Source organism: Thunnus albacares, chromosome 18 (genome assembly GCF_914725855.1).
Source record: "Thunnus albacares chromosome 18, fThuAlb1.1, whole genome shotgun sequence".
In the NCBI taxonomy this organism is placed as follows: Eukaryota; Metazoa; Chordata; class Actinopteri; order Scombriformes; family Scombridae; genus Thunnus; species Thunnus albacares.
In genome coordinates, this window is record NC_058123.1 from 18,700,714 (window position 1) to 18,723,865 (window position 23,152).

Below are 23,152 nucleotides of genomic sequence, written 5' to 3' on the forward strand. Positions count from 1 at the left end.
CATTTTTACCTTTCTGTTTCTGCAGAGATTAAACAAACAAGATACCACAGGTTAGTTAGTGAACTTCAGGGGTGATGGTAGGTGTATTTTTGAACTTTGACCTATTTCTCCCTGTTTTCAGTCTTAATGCTAAACTTAACTAATAGACTCCCGGCTGTAGCTCCATAGTTAAACCACAGACAGTAGTATCGATTTTCTTGTCTCACTCAAATGCCAAGAACACAAATAAGCATATTTCTCAAAATGTTGAACTATTCCTTTAATGGACTTCTCATTGTTGCAGAGAAGATGTTTGGGTAGGATGTAATTACTGTTCTTTCTTGCTTTCTGAGTGTATTTATGTCCTCATATCCGATGACACAGATGATTTGCTTTTGCAGCTGTTTTCATTATTTGTAGTTCACTTACTATCCAGCTGTGCGCCAGAGTGTCTTCTGTATTTGGAGTCTTGATGTCTCTCCAAACAGAAATATGTTTTGATTATAATTGGTTCAAAGCCCTCAAGGGGAATTTGGATAATATCTCCAATGAATAAAACCTGGTGTCAACAGGAGCTCCATTGGCTGCTACAGTGTAGTTATAAAGGTCACACTGCACATTAACAGCGGAGACTACCTCCGACTGCCGCAGTTCAACAGAAGCTAAAGCAGGTGAATGTGTGTGTAATGAGTTCGTGGTGTAGTTGGGGGTCATTAGAATTTTATGATTAATAAATTAAGTTCTGGTATAACAGAAGCCTTATTTTATGTGTGTGTGTGTGTGTGTGTGTATGTATGTGTGAACATCCCAAGGGAGTCCACGCTCCTCTCTAATGAGTTCCAGTATCTCAGGTCTAGTATCTGTCTCTTCTCTCCGATGATGCTAATGAGATACTATTGAAACTAGCAGAACTCTGCCATGGCACTCCTCCTCTACTGCACCTGTGAACTGCAGACCTGAGGTGCAACAGAGCGTGATAGTTTGGGGTAGGTCTTTACAGGTGAGTTATTCAGCCACCAGAGCCATTTGGAAGCCCTGTGGGGCTTGAAAAGGCTGAAGAATAGGAAATATTGCATAGAGTATAAAATAAAATGTTAGAGTAGCTCCAAAATGTGCGTGAGTACTCATGATTTATTCCTCGTGAAATGCCAAAATTATTCACCAAAGACAGCTCACTGAGCCACGTCACAGTTGTTGGCAATAAATGAACGGTGCCCATAAAACACTTGCACTATAATCCTAACCTTGTTCTGTCTGGGGTAGGGTGGCTTTCCATCCAGCAATGCCTGTTTCATCTATGTGGAATGGATGCGTTTATGGAGCGATAAACATTGACATGTGACAGACAGATAATGAAAGAGATCATAAAATGAAACCATGTCAAGAAGCAGATGAAACATGGAATAACCAATTTATGTATGCTGGAGATTTCCCCCAGGATCTATCAAACCCTGTACGTCAGCCCTGTCCCTGTCAGTACAGATTAGTTTGCTTTCACAGTAGGCCTGCAGAGTGCAAAAAGGGTGGGGTGGGGGCATAGGGTGAAGAAAAACGAAGGAGAAATATTGCAGTTCTTCTCCCAAATTGCCTTTTTGGTCTGTCTCGCCTTCGATATTTTCTGAAATAACCCCCTCAGTTGTGTTCTGTTGCTGTCTCTCTTGTTCATTCCTTCCCCCGACTTCTGTTTTTCCCTCTTCTCCTCTCCTTCTTGCCTCTCCTCTTCTCACCATTCCTCTCCTTTCTCAACCCATCTTTCCTTTTCTCAAAAGTCTGCTGGTCTATTTTCTGTCTTTCTCTGTGCCATATTTTTTCCTATATTCCTCTCAAACGGTGTGTGAAATGAGAGGATTCGGGCTTCCTGCATGAAACAGATGTGGCTCCATGCATCAACCAATCAAAAGGCAGTGTCACCACTCTGCACCGTATCGTAGAAAAAGCCAATCAGAGCTTAAAGAGCGACCAAGGAAACACAGACATCTCTTGGGAAATTGGAGATATTAACATGGTGCAAAAATTCTACAGTGAGCTTGAGTCAGATCATCACCAGAAAGGCTATGACAAAAAAGTAACTAGGTTTTTTTGTTTTCACCATGTTGCCAACATCATCAGATAAAAGTTGATGTCATATTATTTAAATTCACTCTGTCAGAACAGCTCAGAAAAAAAATCTGTTTTTTCCTTCAACATACTGTTTCTGAAATGCCATTCTTATCACATACCAACAGGGTGCCTGAGAATGTATGTAAACTGATTGGAAAAAAAAGACATATCAAGGGAATGTTTCAACTGTTTCATCAAAATGAGAACCTCAAAAGGGTAAAAACCTTACCCATTAAAAATTAATGAATTTCACAAACAATCCTGCCTCTTCAAAATTACATTTATATGCCACTCTGTTTTTGTTTTTCCATCAACATAATGGAGACATTTATGTCGAATATATCTGCAAATGTTTAGTCAGTTCAACATATCAGTTCTGAATTTATCTGCAAAATGTTCACTGTCAACATATTAAATATGTTTACCCTACATTATCTGCTCCTGGTAACTTGGGCATGATCAACGCTTTTAGCCATGCTAAGCAGTGTGTCTCTGTGGATAGCACTGTCCTTTTGTTTGTCAGTTGATTAGTCAGTCCATCACTCTGGTCCAGACTGAAGAATCTTAAAAAAATTGGTACTGATATTTGTGGTCCCCAGAGAATGAAGCTTGATGACTTTGGTGATCCCCTGATTTATCCTATAGTGCCACTGAGAAGATGACATGTTTGGTTCAGAGTGAAATATCGTCAATTATTGGGTGGATTGCTGTGATATTTGCTGCAGACATTCAATGTCCCTAGAGGATAGAGGATCAAATGACTTTGGTGTTCCCCTGACCTTCCCTGTATCGCCATCATCACATCAAAATGTCAATTTGCTCAGTACTTTGGCATATGACCAGATACCCACAAAACTAATAAAATTCCCATCAGCCTCAACTGTGTTTAGTGCTAATTAGCAAAGATGGTCAACATGGTAAATATTGCCTGCTAAACATCAATATGTTAGCATTGTGACTGTGAGCATGTTAGCATTCTTATGTTAGCATTTAGAGTAAGTATAGCCTCAGAGCTGCTAGCATGGCAGTAGAAAGTCTTGTTATGGTTGTTTGTTTAGGCAGCTCAAAGCACTTGGTTAATATGAGACGAAGACTGTGATCTAGGCTCAATAATTGAAAAGTCTATGCAGGATGGTACATAATGACTTTTTAAATATTTACCAAAAACCACAATCTTTCAGTAACTTCTTTCACTAAACTCCAAGGTGCAAATTCACAAAGAATGGATTGCGACTGCCTATAGCACCATGAATTGCACATGATTTGCAACCTCTATCTGCGCCATCTCAAGGTCGGATTCACAAAAAATATTACACTAATGATATGATGGTGCAAACACGCCCATAAAGTTTTGCAGCTGAGTGCTATTTTCCTTTGTTTTGCATCTGACTGAGTGAGCAGAGCATTTTCCAGTGTTTCAGGCTCTTCTCCACATTTCAGCACACAGATTGGTCCATAATGAAAACAGCAGAGAGCACAAAAGCCTCAAATTAGCAGAGGTTCTCCACAATCATGAACCAACTTTCATGTATTTTGCTTCTTTTACTTCTCTAGTATTTCACATCTTTAACATACTCTAGTGAAATGTTGAATGTCAAAATACAGCTATTACTATAATGTGATTCAGTCAGGTCTTAAACTTAACCATCAAACTCCGACTCCAAACTTCCGCTTTAGATCTGCAGTGCAATTACACTTCTTGATTTGGGAAAAAAAATTGCCATTGAACATAATTACCTATGATTACCTATGTACAGGCCAAAACAAATTAGCAGTACATTAACAGATTTTGTACGAGACACAGATGCTCACAAAATCTTCATAGTTTCAGTGGTATAACAATTGCATCCCTCACATGGTCTAACTGATGCACTGTTCAGGTATACATACGTACATATGGAAAAACAATTATTATAAATTGCAAACAGAGAATAATCCAGCTAATTTGTACTGGGAAAAATATTTTTAACCTCTGAAAACAGAAATAAATGCAGCCTCTTAAAAACTCTTTGCATCCTTTTCCACACAACATCGACTTGAGAGTTATCCAGTGCCACCAAGACCTTCGAATTATTGGCCACTAAACTGCTCTTAAGGACCAGCTGGCGGTTACGAGCCATGCTTAAGACAGTGAATACAACACAGCACAATCAATCACTGTATAAACACCATCTTATATCCCCTTATTGATTTCTGCGAGCTTTAGGGGTGTTAGTAAAATTCTCCAGAGGGCTATGGTGCTCATCCTCTTATCCTGGACAATAAGATCAACTGAGTGTGACTGGCTAATCTCCCCCTTGGAGTTTAAACTCTCCACCAGGAATGACACTTCTTCTTTCCCTTGTTACTCACACATATACACATAGATGACAAAGGATTAGATTAAGTTGTCCTTCCCATTATTTGCCTCTCAGTTGCTGCCTGCTACTGTTAAATCTCATGATGTGGATGATTTTAGGCTTTGTGTACTGCTGCCTGAGAGGTATCTATTTGATCTCACACACTGGAGCTTTCTTTTATACTTCCATCTTTTCATCTCTCCTTTTGCTTTTTGCTTACCACTCCCCTTGCTTCATTTATTCCCCTCCGCCTTTTATGTCTCTCTTTCTTGTTTTATGTCAATCTATGTCTCAATGTGCCTTAACATTGTGGAAACAGAGGAAATTTGCCATGTAATAACCTCAGCCTTCCCTATTTCACTTGCCTTTCCTCTTCTGCTCTTGAAAGAACATTGGTTGAAACATCTACACACAGCATTTAAATGGCTAAAAAAGCGAGACTTCTAGAAAGACAAAGCAGCATTGGCGTGCGGCCTCTTTCAGATATGGCATAAGAGATTGAACAGCTTTAGATTCCTATTACCAGATGGAAATAATTAAAGCATTTCAGACAAAATGGATGTCGACTTAAAGCAAGATGACTTCAACGATGGGGTGTCCTCATAGCTGAATGTTTAAGGCCCATATCACATAATCACAATGCCCCTGGTTAAATCCCATACAGCTGAGGACCCGTGTTGTAGAGTATGTCATACCCTCTTTTCTTCCCCCTCTCCTGTCTGCTTCTATACTGTCTGCTATCAAAAAAAAATCTTAAAAGGAAGCTGAAGTATGAAGTGTTTGACTGACACATTTTTGTGGAGTCCTACAAGTCCATTTTGACAGTCTAGACAGTCAATATAAGTTTTGACTTTGGAAAACCTTTTGAGACAACATTGTTTGCTTCTGTGGTGGGTCTTGCCACTCTGCATTTATTCTGCATTAGCAATGCAGGATTTTCCAACAGATGCCTTAGGGCTGTAATGGTAAAAAAAAAAGTGACTGATTGAGGAGGTTGAATATCGCAAATGCAGCCTGTAACAACCAAGGCTGATTGTTAGAGTCAATGAGATGCACATTCTCTTGTGGCCTATAGCTGCAGGCATCAATTTGTGAGTTTTAGTGAAATGTTGGTAACAATCTTGAAAATTACTGCTTAGAATTATTGTTTAGAATTGTGCATGTTTGGAGATCTGTTTGCATTTATTGACACTCAAGGATTTTGGTACATGTTTGATTATCTCAGCTCTACCAAGGTTCCAACACAACTTATGATTTTCTGTAGTATGGACCATAAACTGAAAAAAAAATGGAGGTAGCCACTGTGACATCACCCACTGGTTTGTGGACTCCCATTTTGTAGCCTTGAGTTCGACATTTTGACCGACGCCATCTTGGTTTTTGGAGCCAGAAGTGACCATATTTGGACGAGAGGGTTGGAGCTGATGCTAACAATAGTGTTAGCTTCTAGCTTAGTTAGCACTGAACAGCTGACTCCTTAGAAGGTCTTTTAGCGCAACCAAACATTGAGCAAGACTTTTTAGGGGACCAAAATGTTACAATTAACTTTCAAGAACTGAAAACACACTAAAATAGGGACAGCTATGCCTATACTCCTACTCTAATCTAGGCTTACGTTAGGTTAGGTATATAACCAACATTGTCACCATGGTAGCAAGTTGTCAACGCCCTAAAGCATACCCTGCTTTATCATTTCACTTTAAATGGGATCATAATTTACAAAATGAACATCATGCTATATTGAAGATGACTTGAAACTAGTGATTGCGACCATAAACTCATTATGAAAGTGTTCACTGAGGTAATAAATCAAGTGTGAAGTAGGGTCATTTTCTCATAGACTTCCATATAATTGGACTTCTTTTTGCCGCCAGTGGAGTTGTCTCCTGCTGGCCATTAGAAAGAATGCCGGTTTAAGCCACTTCGGCATTGGAGCTTCCTGCTTGATACGGACGTATGTCCAACATTCACAATCAAAGTTTCACTTCACTAGACTGCACAATATGACAGCACAATGATGAGTGTTAATAAATCATTGCTAGTTACATGCTAATGTAATAAGCCCTCTGGCTATCATGTAAATTAAGTGGGTGAGGGGAGCTGTGCTCAGAGGAACTCTTCTTTTCATTTATATTGAGTGGCACTGGCTTACTATGAGGTTTTATGGCAAATTAATAATTTTAACTGATCTACAGGTTTTTAAAATCTGGGTGTTTTTCTGTGAAAACTGGTGAAAAAAAAACCAACAAAAAAACAAAATGACAAAACAATATGAACAAACCTGGATGTAAATATTGTTGAAATGTTTTACAGGATAGCTTTATTTGCCATGCTCATGTTACAAAGTGTATTGTTTATTGTGCCCTTGCTGAAGTACTCTGTGCCTCAGATTTTATTAGCTGCCCTCTCCTGGTTGTTCAGCTCTTCTTTGCCACTCATGTTCTAATGAGGTCTGTATTTCTCTTTCGTTCGGGTTAGGCAGTGTCAGTACTCGTACCACTCTATTGTGTGTCACTGGGTCATTGTTAGACTTTTTTATCTCACATTTTACTTTATTGTTTCCGACAGAGTAAATCAATACAACTGCAGTGCTCATTTCCCTTGGTGGAAGATTCTGCAGTGTTGTCCTTTTTTCATTTTTTCTTTTTTCTTTCTCCATTGCTTATCATGAAATGGTTAAATCCAGTCTTTTCCAACAATCAATCAAAACTCAATACAACTTTTAAAAAAAAAACATCACTAATAGTCGGTCACATATTTGGCAGCTTGGTGCGGATTGCTATATTATTAAAATGTACCAAAGTTGAAATCTTGTTTATATTTATATCAATTTATACATGCTTTCACATGCAGACTTTACAAAATTATGTTACCTTGACCCTATCCAGTTTCATCAGTGACACCTGATTGATTTCTGGCCACAAATCTCCCTCTCTATGTCTCTCTCACACACTTGGAGGAACAAATAATATGTAAAACCAGGCAACAAACCTGCATGCATGTGCACGTCCCAACACAAACCATAACAAACGGGTCCCTGGTTGAGTTTATTAAATTGGTATATCTGGATGGGGTTAATAAGAATGCTGAACCCAACCCTGACCTCTTACTGACCCTGGAACCTCACTTCTGCTCCCTTGATTCATTAATATGTCAAATAAACACAACCCTCTCCTCCTCACCCACTGGATGAGAGAGGGATTTGATGAGAGAGGGAGAGGCATACCGGCCCTTATTTTGCCATCCCCTACATTTCTTGCCATCTGCTGTTAAACACAACAGTTGAGCAAACAACTTTCTAAGGTGTAGCTCTTGTGATTTGTCTTCACTTCTCACCTACACATAAAAGAAATACACTTTGCAGTCTTCTTTTATTGTTAATAATCATTTGCAAACTGGTGAATACATCTATGCCAAATGGCATTTACCTGCTATACTATATAAACATTACCAATTTTGCAAATAATTTTTGTTTGTTGCTTCCAATTTATTGTGGGTTCTAACATTAACCTCACTGTATACAGAATGTTAAAACTGTTGGTGCATACCTGCGTGCTGAAAATCCCTTGACAAGCTCTTGCAGTCCCTCAAGTATAAAGTACACCTCAAAGAGTGCTCTAAAGCATTAACAGGGGCCAAGGATTCAGTGGATGATTTATTAGAAGATGAAGTGGATCAGAGGGTCTGAGCCTGGGGTCCCAAGGCCAATAGGCATGCCTTATCAAACACCACCAGGCTCCATGGCCAATATCCAACTTGTCTGTGGGCAACTACCCACCAGCGCTGGCTTTGGTTGCTGATAAGTCAGATTGAGGATTTAGGAGGAGAGGAGACTTTATATTACTTTTACTTTTAAATTACTTGTATGCTTGAATCCTTAATATATACTCAGAGAAACAAAAAAATCTCTGTTAATTAAATTTTAACACATGGGGAATGTTTGGACTGGTTTGACAAACTCAATTACAGCGGGGCATCCCTTCCCTATCAGATTGTGAGTTTCTGCTTAACTCATTACCTGACAACAAAGAACATTTTATAAATTTGGCCCATGAACACCACAGACAGAAAAAAGATAAAGATAACCGAAGAGGTTGACCTCTTGTTGGTTTCCAGCGGATTTAATACGTCATCGTCTCTGGCTACACTACCTGGATTAGCCACAAAGCCAAGGCCTGATTCGGAGTCCCAGAGGGCTCAATCAAGGATGTTTTGCTTCACACAGGCAGATATATTAGATCACTGATAACATGCAGGTCAAGGATATGATAGAATCCATGGTAAATATCTAATTCATGTCTCGAGCTGTTAAGGGAAAGGGTTAGATAGGAGAGAAGCCAGAGTGTATCTCTAACTAGGAGGATGTGGTATAAATCATTCCCCAGAGATTAAATTAATTATAATTCATTAGTGGCATCACGTCTATTTTGATTTTCATTAATGATGATAGGTTTGAGAGAATACATAAGAGAATACTTTTTTTTTTTTTGGATCATATTAGACTCAAGGGCCGGTATCCTTTTTATGGAGCCTTTATGGTTGTATAAAGCATGAGAACGCCCAGCAACATATAGGATTCATATGCCACTCATGCAAATTAAATTACATCCAGTCAATATTGCAGATCCATCTAACGATCACGTAGTTGCCTGCTTTGGACTGCGGCAAAGATCTTTTTTTAATATAAGGAATGCAGTGAGAAGAGAGCATTTCAGCAATGCATTAGTAGCCCTACGGGTAAACACGGGAAAATAAGATGTATGGATGACTACTTAAAAGGATTATGACTCATATTCAAATATTTTTCATACCAAATTGTGTCCTACCTGTATCTGTGATAAGCCAATTGAAGAAAACAGCAGTTCACAAACATACAAATTAGACCACCTGGGAGGGTAATTGCTTCGTCTCCCCTATCCATCATCTATAACATTGTACTTTCAAAAGACCATTCATATATTCAAGGACGCACAGGAAAATACATGCACGAACATACACACACACACACTCACACACATAAATGCATCTTATTTCTTTCTTATTCTTAAATTTTTCATCTTCTCCTACACACACACAGTCTCTAAATCTCAATTTTGCCTTCTAGAACGCACAGTTTTGAAGCAGTGTTAATTAAGCAGATTACAACACAGAACTGAAACTGCCATGCTCTTCAAGGCCCAGACTAATGGTAGTCTACTCTTTAATTTCCCACTTAATCAAACACACATAAATAGGTGCATATGTGCGTGCACACACAGCAGGCAAGTCATTAACATCCATGCATCTCGCTGATGCATGGAGAGTTTCCCAATTGAAATCAGATTGCGCTGAAGGGACCTTTGATTTAACTCGGGTTGTAAATGCGGTCCCACTGGTCCTGCTTGGTCTAGCCATTGATTTTATGTGTTCATTCGCCATGTGAGTTAAGCTCAGTGCAATCAGAAAGAACAGCACAAGGCCCTCTGACCTCTCCCCATGAACCGAAGGGGACTGAATATCGAGCTCCTTTCTCGTTCAATCTTCACTCATCATTGTTCTGTCAATTACTCCGGTTCCTAACGACTCTCCGGCATGGAGTGAAGCTGCCTTATAGACACATATTCACTAACCCAAACAATGTACATTTGCATGGGCTCACAGTTCATGGGGGTGTAGTCAAATGTCACAGCTGAATGAACAAACCATTCTTTATTTAAATCAGTTCTCGTATATGTATTTACATGCCTGAACTGTAGCTCTGAAGGCTAATTTTACATAAACAAATCCTCAAATTACATGCACAGCTAACGTATGGAATATAATCACCGTATCCACTGTTGGATGACACCATTGCTCATGATAACAAATGGATATCTGAATGACAAATTTCTACTATTTTTCGGATGACAGGATTTCCATATAAGAGGAGCCACATAATAACTGTGTTGCGTTTCATACGAGGGGTGGAGAAAGTGAGGGAACCTGTCATTGAGATGGGATGGCGAAAGTGATGAAAGAAGGAGAAGATTACACCCCGTACAAGGCCTCAGGCCATTATTACCATATCATGAGAACAATCAATCAAATTGGGTTAAAATGTACATGCTGTTTCACTTAGACATGCATAATGAGATCATGAGTACGGCACAGCTTCCACATATGGCAAAGAGTGGGTTGTTCACACTCCTGAGGCCCCAGGTAACTTAGGTGTGATTGAAGACAGCATGCAATATAGGGACCAATACCCCTGCATGCATTTGTTGATCCATGTTCAGGTTCTGGTTGGCTGTAAAACCCCAGTTAGTTGGATTTGAAAAAAAATGCTATTCTATAACCTTTTCCCTTCAAGCTGTGTTGCACTATTAGGCTCATGATCTACACTACTTGTTTTTTACATTGTTCAACTTGCCTGCATTCTTTGTGTGAACATGGAGGACTAAAAAGTAAGGTTAGGGCCAGATAGCAGCTGAATAATCTTTGGTTAACAATGGAATATCTTTACTGAGAACTTTCACTTGTACACATTGTAAACATAACATGGTGACAATAAAATAATTTAATGTTGAGATCATGGTATAACTATAATATATCACAAAATATGATGATTAATTGCATTTTATGGACATGTGACATTAGTTTCTTTGGACATACACAACCAACTCTTCAAAGGAATGCAGGGTATGTGGGGTAGTCCTCATGTACACATACAAATGTGTAGTTCAAAGCAAGTATTTATGCATCAAATTAGACTGCCTCTTCATATGTCTAAGCCACAGTGAAACAGCAGTTAGATCTTCATCTTAATCTTCAGTCATGTGACGTATTGCCGAGTAAAACTGAATATGCAGGTGAGTTTTTGTTATAGGCATTTAAATCAAAACCAACAAATGTGACTGGATCGCTAAAAGGCTGGCAGGGCTTAGTCAATACAATGTTTTGTTTTGTGTGTTTCATACACATAAAGACAAAACACATGAAGGAAATGCAAAAGTACATGTGAGGGTGTGATAGAAACCTGTAATGACAAAAATGAAAACCATACCCGAAAGACATATGAAAGGTAAAATACAAACATACAAAATCACCAATATATTTTAAATAATAGTGTTCAAAATTGCACTATAAAATAAGTGTAGGATTATAGTTAAAATAAATGCAGAGAGTATTGTCATATTAACAGTATGAACAACAGTTACTAAGAGTGATCATTATTGTTCCAAATCAAATGTTTTTGACAGCAGGGCATTTTTAAGTCTCTCTTTGTACATAGACAATGACAAGAAAGAAACCATTAAATGTACAGTTTCATTCCACAAGATAACTCCATGGTATTTGAAAACTCACCACATGATGTTTTATACAAAGGAAAATGAAGATTCTTACCACGTCTTGTTGGGTAATTATGAAATTGTGAATTATTAACAAAATAATATCTAAAACTGTAAGGTAAATCTGCATTCTTATATCTTACTTTAAAGACAAATGTACAGATTTGAAGAATGTTAATGTCAAAAATAGTCAATAACTGCAATTTTAAAAAAAGAGATGCACTTGGTACAACAGCTTTGGAAAAAGTTGCTAATCTAATAAACTGTTTCTGCAACAGCAATATTTTATACAGATAAGTGGGAAAGTACTTGCCCATACAATATTGCAGTATGTTAAATATGGATAAATTAAACCATAATATCATGTTAAGAAACATGTATTGTGTATTTTTTTCAGAATCCCAAGAAATTTGGTGACCTTATTGCAGACAAAACCAACCTGTTCTCTACAAGAGTCTACCGTCAATCAGAATACCTAAAAAACATGTTGATGAAACTTTGATGATTTCTTCATTATCAACATGAAGTTTAATTTGCTCACTGTCATATTTCTTACTTCCTGCAAATAACATGAAATTAGACTTTTTAATGACATTTATCGACAAATTATTTGATTGAAACTGTATTAATTAATTGAGAAGATCATGATTAAGTTCTCTAATGAGAGCTCTTTTTGTCTCTATTTGAGACAAAAAGGTTGGTGTCATCTGCAAAGAGCAGTCAGAATGTAGTGTTAGATACTGCAGCAAGATAATTTATATAAATAAGAAATAATTAAAGATCCTAATATGGATCCTTGTGGTACATCATATTGCATTATATTTCCTTTTGGCTCATGAATATTAATAAAAACATATTGTTTTCTATTAAGAACATAGATACTGAGCCACTTATAAACATTATTATGAAAGCCATATTCATACTTTTTTGAAAGCATGGTTAACAGTGTCAAATGCTTTTGAAAGGTCTGAAAATATATCTATTGCAACTGTCTATCTATTACTTATTATTATCCAGAGGTGTATAAATTCAATCAGTTAGTTCTAAAAGTGCCAGATAGTTGAATTTTACAGAATCCATACTGATGATTATACAGAATATTGTATGAGTTCAAGTGTTACAGGATTCTTTTATACACTAGTTTTTTCCAAAATCTTTGAAAAACATGACAATACTAAAATTGGACGATCCTTTGTAAAGAATCCTGAATCATCTGTTTTAAATAGTAGAAAAACCTTAGCCATTTTGAGGTCAGAAGGTATAATGCCAGTTTTCCTGGATAATGCAAAAATTAATTATAAAGGTTCAATGATAGGGAGATGCAAATTCCATCATGACCCGGAGCTGATTTATTTTATTCTAATATATCATTCACCGGCAGATCAAAATTACTAAAAGATGGAAAAGAACCCTTTATATAATCTAATGGATTAACTTTTAATTTTACATATTGTAAAGTGGGATAATAAATTCATAATAAAAAAATAATAAAAGTAAAGTTCATGCACAAATCATTCAGTCATACTGCTTGTTTTTGTTTATTTGCACACAATTATCAGTTACACAAAGAGACAAATCATACATACGTATATTGCCTGTGGGTCCTTGTGTTGCAAGATTGCAGAGAAATGATGTAGGAAGTACATCTGTATTTTAATTGCACATATTGTGTTGCAGCTGTTTATAAAAGGGTAGTCCCAGAACTGAAGGCCCTCAGCTAATATAGTGATGGAAGACAATTAAATTGTTTGTAATTTTTTGTTTATAGCCTGTGTGTTCTGGGAGGTCACCTGAACCAGAGGGTCAGAATGTCTTCCAAGTAAAGCATTTAATATATAATTATTTGATTACAGATTTTGCTTCAGTCATGATTTAAGAAGAAATGTCATTGTACAACAGAACAGTCTTAAAATGATGAGATAAAAGATAGATAGATAGACAGGCAGACAGATAGACAGATAGACAAATAGACAGATAGATTGATAGTGTGTGTATGCCTGTGTGTGTGAAGGGGGGACTCCATGAACACAAACAAAATCTTAATCAGTTTGAAATAAATTATGATTTTGTAACGAGTAACAAAGTGAACTGTCTTGGTCTCCATAGCAACGGTGGCTAAGGATCATGGGTAATGTAGCCTAACTTCATTTGAGTTAGTTGAAAGCCTGGTGCGTCTCATACAGATGCTAAAGGGAACCTTGCACGTCGGTATCAGATACCAAGAGGCGTGACAAAGTGTCGGTATTTGACAACCTGGGAATGAGAACCGGTTGATTTATATCAAAATCTTTCTGTTCTTTCCCTGTAAAACATAAATGTCCAATCAAAGGTGATTTTGGAGTGGCTAGCTAACCCCACCCAATATACAAAACCTTACATACAGTACAACTGACATACAGTATCAGACAACCAGGGGCGTGACAAAGTATCGGTATTTGACAAACTGGGAATGAGAACAGGTAGCACAAACATACTCAACAATGTTTTTAAATATATTTTCATTTCACTGTGTCTTTAAAGAAGACTAAAAGTCTGCAGCTACGCCAGGCTCTATAAGGCTGTACTTTGATCATTTGAGCTAAATGATAATGTCAGCATGCTACATGTAATATGTCGATATTGAGCAGGTAACGTACCATTTCCGCTATGTTTGTTTAACACTTAAGCAAATCTACCATGCAAAGTTTTGGTATTAATACTAAACACAAAGTACATCTGAGGTCAATGGGAATGTATTTACTTAAAAACCAAAGTATTGGACAAATTTGAATTTTTACCTGATGATGGTGCTAGATAATCAAAGGTCAAGGGATAAACAGTAATTGCAAATACTGGAGTTACAGGAATAGGGAGAAAAATAAACTTCAGTATTTAATTTTCTTAGTTTTTAATTACTGTACAACATGAATCATTAATTTGGACGGCAGGAATTTGTATGATAAAAACATGTGGAGATCCTATCATCATGATATATTTCAGCTGAAAGTCATTATGAAAATATTGAATTATCGCTCATCCCTAAGGAATACAGCTATTTATAAATCTCAGCGGGTAATTTCGCACAACAATGAAAAAGGATATATATTGTACTGGAAGGAAAAAGCGCATAGATACATAACAATGCTTATTAGAGGCAAACTTATCCAACTAGAATCTTTATGGACTATTTAAACAAGAATTGTAGCTTTCTTCTATCCCTGCGCACTGCACAGTATGCTAATCACTTCACTCTAAAACAAGCTTGGGGTTTCCATTCCCCCCCCCCCACTGATGCTAGCTTCCTCTGTTTCACAGAAAGACCCTCAGAGGCTCATGTCACCTCCCTCAGCAGATGGCTGGGGCAAACACAGAATGACAAGCCTCGATTTCATTGATGCTTAAAACATGATTTCACCAACTGTTGAGAAACAACTTGAATCTTTAACCTATTTTACACCAAGGCTCGCACACTGAGAAGACTTTCCTCATCAAAGGCTCAGCAGAACTTTGAGACTCTTCATGCAACTTTGCTGCAACATTTATTTTTCAAATCCCAACCATAAAATAAATGTCATTACAGCTGCAATAAGCAGAAACATGATGAAACAAACATTGTAAAGCACACATTGTTGACTCAAACATAATTCAATTTATCCTGGTGTCTTGTTGGGTTGTCACTCACACATAAGACTGTGGTGTTGTTTTTAGATAGCAGCCCTAAGAACTTTGGTTTACAGCCTTGCATCATTGTGTAGGTGTTGTAAGGCTGTCTTGTCAGCCTTTTAGAATAAGCCTTACTCCTACCAGCTCACAGCAGGAGTCCTCTCTAGCAACAGCAGACGAATTGAATCTGATGGCATTTTTCGTGGTCCCGTAGACTTTGAAGGTGAAAAGATGCTGTAGGGTTCCATTTGTTCACTTGTTTGTTTGTTTGTGTGAGTGTCTGTGTGTGAGTGTATGTGTTTCAGACAGCACGCGTGCCTATGTGTGCGCACACAAATGAGACTCATTCAGTATTTACTGTAAAAAAAACACATTTGAATATTACGCACTTCACAGTATACAGCCTCTTTCAGGCATGCACTGGATTACATAAATGTGCTGGCAATTTCACATGTCTGAATAAACATCTGAGTCAATCCCGAGGCAATCCTACAGTAGAAGGTTGGACCTTCAAACAAAAAAAACAAACAAAACACAATAATCAACAGACCATTAGTCTCCATCACTAAATTTTCAACTTTTCATCCATGACAACTGCTTACAATTGGCAAAAATTGAGCATGTGAGCAAAGAAGATATAAATGAGTCACAACTTAATGTCTTGTCATCTTTTACTATGCTTGGGTGCTTTCAGACTTTCATAAACAGATATAATCCTCCATTCTATCTACTAAATCATGAAATTAATGAGAAAAATAAGGAATTCACAAGTGAGAAGCATGCATCTGCAAGTGCCCCTTGCACTCAAAATGCTCATTAAGTCATCTCAGTCAATGAACTGATTAGTCGATCAACAGAAAATTAATTAATTGATAATCAGTCAGTCATTTTTCAGAGTTTCAGCTTCTCAATTGAGGATTTGCTGCTTTTCCTTGTCATATATGGTAGCAAATGGAAAGTCTTTGAGGATGCCAACTTTGGCTCTTTGGGTCATTTATCTTATAGACAAATTGATTGATCAAGAAAATTATTTGTAGATTAGTCAGTGGTGTACCAGATGCCAAATATTGCCACAATGGTCCTGTTCTGTTTGAATAGAGCGAAAGGAAAAACTTTAAATTCCTACTTTCTCAAAATTTGTGTTTTTCTTAATGTAACTTCAGTTGGATGTTTGACCTTCCCTTTGAAGATGGATATTCATAGATTCTGTAATTTTCAATGAGAGAGAAGGAATAGTTTTTTTAGAATTATTGTAAAAATGAAAAAAAGCATATCTAACACAAATTATTATTCAAAGAAGAGTATTTTTATGTCTTAAAACATGTCTGCCTTTAATAGATAGATAAAGCCAAAAGCTTTACTGTTCTTGAAGTCAACACGTCTCTCTGTGCATGTGTTAATTTGAGGGAGCGAGCAGATTGAGAAATGTTAGCCATTACATTTGGTTTACTTTAATTAGTTGTTAGATGTCACGCTTCACCTCCTGCAATTACAAATTGAACTCCCATCGCAGCTTGGACAACCTAATGATTGACAACCTGAGTACTGGGCCACAGAGCTGCTACTGAAACAACAAAACCTTTATTTCTTTCCTTTTTCTCAACTTTCCCCTCAATCAAACAGGAACTCCAAATGGTGTTAGCTTTCATTAAAAAGAAATAAAGGAGCCAGAAGCAGCTTGAGTACCTGACATGCATCGCTGACGACTCCTTTTTCTTTTCTTTTTTTTTTTGATTTTGCAATGTGATTATCCTATAGAAACATTGCTGTCAACTCCATGGCACACCCCCTACACTCACATCAACATGCATAGACACAGAGTGAATGTGTACATGGTTCCTGACTGTGTGTGCATTCCCATGCTTAATTATGCCAACAGCTGATGGGGATTTTGAGTTCAATAGCACTTGCAGCCAAAAGAATATGAATTAGCTCGATGATAGCAATAAGCCATCTCTCACTGTATGGTAACAGAGAGCAGTGTGGACACAGAAAAGGAGGACTGGCTGGTGAAGGACAACTCTTAGCATTTAAGTGTCCAAATACATCTTCATAACAGAGCAGGCGCTATTGTCCAATGACCATTGTGCTGCTTTCATTATGCATCAGTCAGCTTTATTACAGCCTGGAGACTTGCACATGTCATGTAACTGTGTGGATAAATCTGCTCAACATGGACTTGTATTAGTAGGGAAAAACAACAAAACAACAACAAAAAAAACCAAAAACAAAACCCTAGATTACTCGGTTCTTCTTTTAGGTTTTCTAAAAGCTGTGATATGTAATTTCTTTAGAGGGGATATGTGGTGTCACAAAAGCTTAGTGCACAAAACATGCTGTCAGGAAGCCTCAATTTGGACGAAGTTGAGTCACTGTGCTTCTCTGTTATAAAATCTAATGAAAGACCGCTGTGTACTGGGAAACATTGTGTAACTGTATGGGCTACTATGTTGATGAGACATTTTCAGTGCATTTAGGGTCAGATCACTATAAGATTTCCTTATCTCATACACACTGCAATCCTTGCTGTCTGCATATAGAAGCAAGAAAAAAATGCTGACCACAGCATTCTGTGACACAGATCAGCAGTTTGAAAAAACAAACAAAGAAAAAAGTGCTTCTTTGGGCACCCTGAAGCATGACGCTAACAAAATCTAAAGCATTTTGAGACCTTATGATGAGTGTGAATTTATATGCCCGAATCATATCATTTAAAGAGGGAATACAAGCAGAGAGTCTCGCCACCAGGCAAACTGTTATATAGACAATTCATTTAGAGCGGCAAGGGAACTGAAACCCAGACAGCTAAAGATATAAACTGTTCCAATGCAGGCTTCCATAAATACTGTAGCTATATCAACATTTGTCAAAATATTGAGTTCAGTGTCTATGTTTTTCATTAAGTAACTGCAGCCTGGACATAAACCTGCAGTTGCTAGAGAGAAAACATTTCATAACATAAACTGTATAATTTCTTGAAAGTGTCAGGGGCAAATTAACTGTAAATGTTTAAGAGTTAGCCAAATATGGCAGATCATTTACTTAAAATAACATCATATAAGGAAGCAATTACAATATTGCAGTTTTCAATGGTTTAATTTTACACCTACAGGTGAAAGATACTAAGATTCAGAGCTTATCAGAAAAAAAAGGTAAAGAATTCAGGTAAGTTTACAAAACCGGAAGATTATTACTTTTGTTCTTATGCTTCTTTAATTATAACTAAAATTCATATGAGGGCTAGAACTTGAAAAGAATCAAAATCTAATCTAAATACAGTAATCTAAATAAATGTATTTTGATAGAATACAAAGTAAAATAAAAAAAGAATAATGAACCTGCCACAAATTGATATGAAATCCAAAATGAACCATTCAGAGAGTGGCTGCATAAAAACAACATTCCTCTGGTCATCCTGCTGCAGTCTCTACTTTATTTTCCTCTTTGGAATAAAGCCAAAACAAAAATGAATGAAAATAAAATTAGAATATCCCAGACTTCAGTGCAGCATGCACTTCTTGACTTCTTTTCCTTGGTTATAACAAAGTGCAAACACTCACTATCTGCTAACCCAGCATGTACTACACGCACATACTTTTTGCCTTCCTAAACTTGGTTTCACCTTTTTTCCCTCTTCTGTACCAACACTCCTGTCATTTGCTTCTTTTTTCACACCACTTCTGTCCTCATCTCTCAGCTGCCCCACTTTCTCCAGACTACAGAGGATCTGTGCAGTGAACATATGGCTGCTAAAGTGACTGAACTTGCAGACACACACAACGTGCACACTTCTGGGACCTGACTACTTGTTTTTTGACCTCCTCTAAGTGGTCATTATGTACGAGCTGTGTAAACGCACACAATACATTTGTGTATAGTTAGCCTCTGTGCACAGTTCCATCAAAGGATATATCATAACACTGAGATACAACTGTTACTGTAAATCTGTATGTCTTCAGTTGATGCTTTCCTCCCCTGATGGGCTGCTGGGAGTGAAGTCATCAAGCTGGTCTGAGTCAGTCTATCACCTGGTGGTCACACTTGACTGAAATGTTGCTCTTTCTATAGTTAATCTGAGTACACACATCCTGCTCCCAGTGTTTATCTTACAGGTTCTGGCAGTGATGCTGTTTTAATGGTCAGCAAAGTGAGCTTCAATCAACATTAGGAGAAATCTGAGGTTCTAGGGCACTTGTCTTTTCAAACTCCTTGGCTTCCATCCCCACATATTTCCACCACCCCCATTCAAATCCTGGCTAATGAAGATCTTAACCTGACTGATGGGCTTTCTACTACCCATTGGGTAACGGCTGAATAAAATGCCTCCCAGAGTAAAAACCTATTACTGGGGAGTAGCAGAAAATATGTCAAAAAGGATATCCTTACAGTATCACAGAAATAAAAGGTTAAATTAATTTAGGACATTACTTTCAAGGCTTGCAGACTTAATTAATAATGACATTATTTATAAAGCACCTTTCAAAAACAAAGTTACAAAGTACTTCACAATAAAAACAGATAATACAAGTAAATAAGATCCAAAACATAAGATATAGACAAGATAAAATAATTTAAATAGTACAACAAATACCACCAGTTAAGAAAAAGCCATACAATAAAAGTGAGTCTTAAGAAGAGATTTAAAAGAAGATAATGAGTTTGCCTGCCTGAGATCTCCAGGCAGGGAGTTCCACAGCTGAGTGGCCTGAACAGCAAAGGTTCTATCACCTCTGGTGACAAATCGAGATTTTGGAACCATTAGTAGGGCCCTGCTGGAGGATCTCAAGCAGCGATCAGTCTCATAGGGAGTTAGCAGATTACAGATACTGGCAGGAGCCTGACCATTCAAGGCTTTAAAAACAAGCAGTAAAATCTTAAAATCAATTCTAAAACTCACAGGTAACCAGTGAAGGGCAGCAAGTATTGGTGAAATGTGGTTGCCTCTCTTAGTACGTGTTAAAAGCCTGGTAGCGGTGTTTTGTATTGACTGTTCTTTGAATGTTTTGCCTACTGATATCAGAGTAAAATGCATTGCAATAGTCAAGTCTGGAAGAGATAAAAGCATGGATGACCTTTTCTATGTCTGCAGAGGAAAGGAATAACCTGATCTTAGTTGGATTTCTCATTTGAGCAAAGCAGGACTGCAACACTTTGGTCACCTGAGCATCAAAAAACCACTAAAATGCTGGGCTGAAGTCAAGGAGAATTAAAATGGAGTACAGGCCTTTGTCAGCTACAAGCAGTAAGTCATTGGTGACCTTGACAGGAACAGTCTTAGTGCTGTGAAGGGAGTGGAAGCCAGATTGAAATTTTTCAAAAGTTTGATTGCTGTTCATAAAAGCAATCAGTTGAGTGGAGACATTTTTTTTTCTAAAATCTTTGATAAAAAAGGCAGCTTGGAGATGGGTCTTAAAATACTTAAAACATAGGGACCTAGGGAGGGCTTCTTTGAGAGGGGGTTAAACAGTGTCATGATTAAAATAGGAGGGGAAAATAATTCAGTGACTCTTCCTCTGTTGTAGCTACACAACCAACATAAATCTAACAAGACCCCCCCCCTCCCCATAAGACCAATAAAAGAGCTATAAATGATGTGACTGGGAACCTCTTGAAACTCCAATGCCTTGTTTTGGTCTCATTAATAAAGCAGGATTCTGCAACAGCAAGGTCTATTTGTTGCCTAAATGTAATTGTAATTCAAAAACGATTTCAGTGGACAATTTAGGACAACTGATTTTGTTCCAATTAGGAAATCAAAAGCAAAGCAGTCAGGCAGTGTGTTTGTCCAGTCAGGTATGGATGTCTTTTGAGTTTTGCCAGACCACAAAAACACACCGCTGGTCAGGAGATGAAACGTATGTTGTTTTTTCCATGTGTGGTGAGCATTCTCAAAACTTTTTCAATAAAATAGAAAAGACCATGATTGCTGCTTTCCCAATAACAATTTAACCTCATGAAAGAGATTTTCTGAATTAAAATTCTCTGTTTTTGATAATAATCACATTTTTCAGTCCTTGAGTGATTGCTTTTCATTCACTGTGCTACAGTTATTCAATTTGATATGTAAGCTAAAGAAACCGAAAAGTGCAGGGTCACGCCACGTGTTGCATTATCATCTCAACACTTCAAGGTAGTCTTTTGTCGATCAGAGAACTGTGAGGAATAATACCAGATCCAACATGTATGACCTTGATTTCAGCAGTCCTGTATAATTCAATGTCTCTTCTCCTCAGCGGGGCCGTAAAAGAGTTGCATGCAAATGATAGAGGACTTGTCATTCATCACTGTCATCACCTTGACACTGGGGAGGAAATAACAGCCCAGTCACTTCCTGGGTGCAGCTACTTTGTCTTCGCCTAAAACCGTTAGCTGCCATGTTGAATGTCTGTACGTCATTGACACACACACAGTGCACACACACACACACACAAAGACACACATACTTATTATTAGGTAATGGAAGCACGGTCATATAAGCAGCAGTCACACACACATGAGCACACATACATACTTTGTCATTATTTGAAAGTTGCGGGTGTTCTCTCATGCTCTGTATTTGATCAATGTCACTGAATTTTTAAAATGTTTTTAAAGATTTTCATTATCGATTAATCCTTCTCTTAATTTCTTAATTAAAGACACAGTGAACTAATTATAATAATAATAATAATCCTGTGTCTTTGGGTTAATTGTTAATTTTTTTATTAAAAAAAAATATATATATTTTTTTACATCCCTGTCTTTTCTCTTCCTGTAAATAATTTTCAAATGTTTGATGACTCATCTTGAATTCAGGGGCGTATGTAAAAATGTTTCCCATCAAATGCAACTTTGGGCGACTAGCTAACCACACACATCATATAAAACTCACCACTTGACTTGAATAATTTGAACGCTTGTGTGGGTGATAGTAGCTAGCAGAGCAGCATCATAGGGGGAAGTGTGCGTGTTATATCAGTGAGCAAAAACTTTGTATTGATTTCCAAAAGAACGCGGCTGATGCAAAATCAATTCATTTCTCCCTTGTCCTAATAATAATGCACTGTGTTTGGTAAGACCCACCTACTTCTTAGCAGTCCAGTCAAATCTGAAGGCTTTAATTCAAATCCCTCTTGTAATTATACAGCACCCACACTTCTGTTTCACTGACTTCAATTGATTTGTTTGTTTGTTTGTTCGTTTTTTCACTGGGCCGTAAAAAGTCAGAAAATAATGAAAAATGCTCATCACAATTTCCTAAAGCCCAAAATGACCTCTTCAAATTGCTTTTTTTGTCTAACACCCAAAGATGTTCAGTTTACTCAATTTAAGACAAGAAAAAGCAGCAAAAAGCAATGAGAAACATGAACCAGCAAATGCTGAGAAAAGACTTGAACAATTAATCGATCATTAAAATAGTTGCCTTTTAATTTTCAGTTGCCTAATTGATTAATCAACTAATCATTTCAACTCTAAAACAACTAAAAGCCACTATTTATAATGATGTACACCAGTATTGTTTTTGATATTCCCACTGTGCTTCATATTACTGCCAACCATTTTCAAAGAATACCACATATTTTAGATGGATTTCCTACCTTCAAAGCAGCTATTTGTATTTAATGTATGGTATGATTCAAGGACTTACTGTCATCAGTTTTGAGTGTCATCTTTTCAACAGCAGCCTCTCTTCCTCTTTTTTCTAATCCTTTCACAACATCCATATCTGCTTATTTTTTGTCTCCTGGATTAGATTTTTGACAACACAGCTCATCAATGTACAGACTTTAAGTGGTTGGATGTCCG

General features: G+C 37.4%; 1 protein-coding gene across 3 annotated transcripts in view; it reads right to left on the reverse strand.

Moving 5' to 3' along the window:
- The window catches only part of si:dkey-112m2.1 (transmembrane protein 132C), a 177,473-nt gene that overhangs the window by 46,962 nt on the left and 107,359 nt on the right, over positions 1–23,152 (reverse strand). The gene's annotated exons all lie outside the window — the stretch shown is intronic.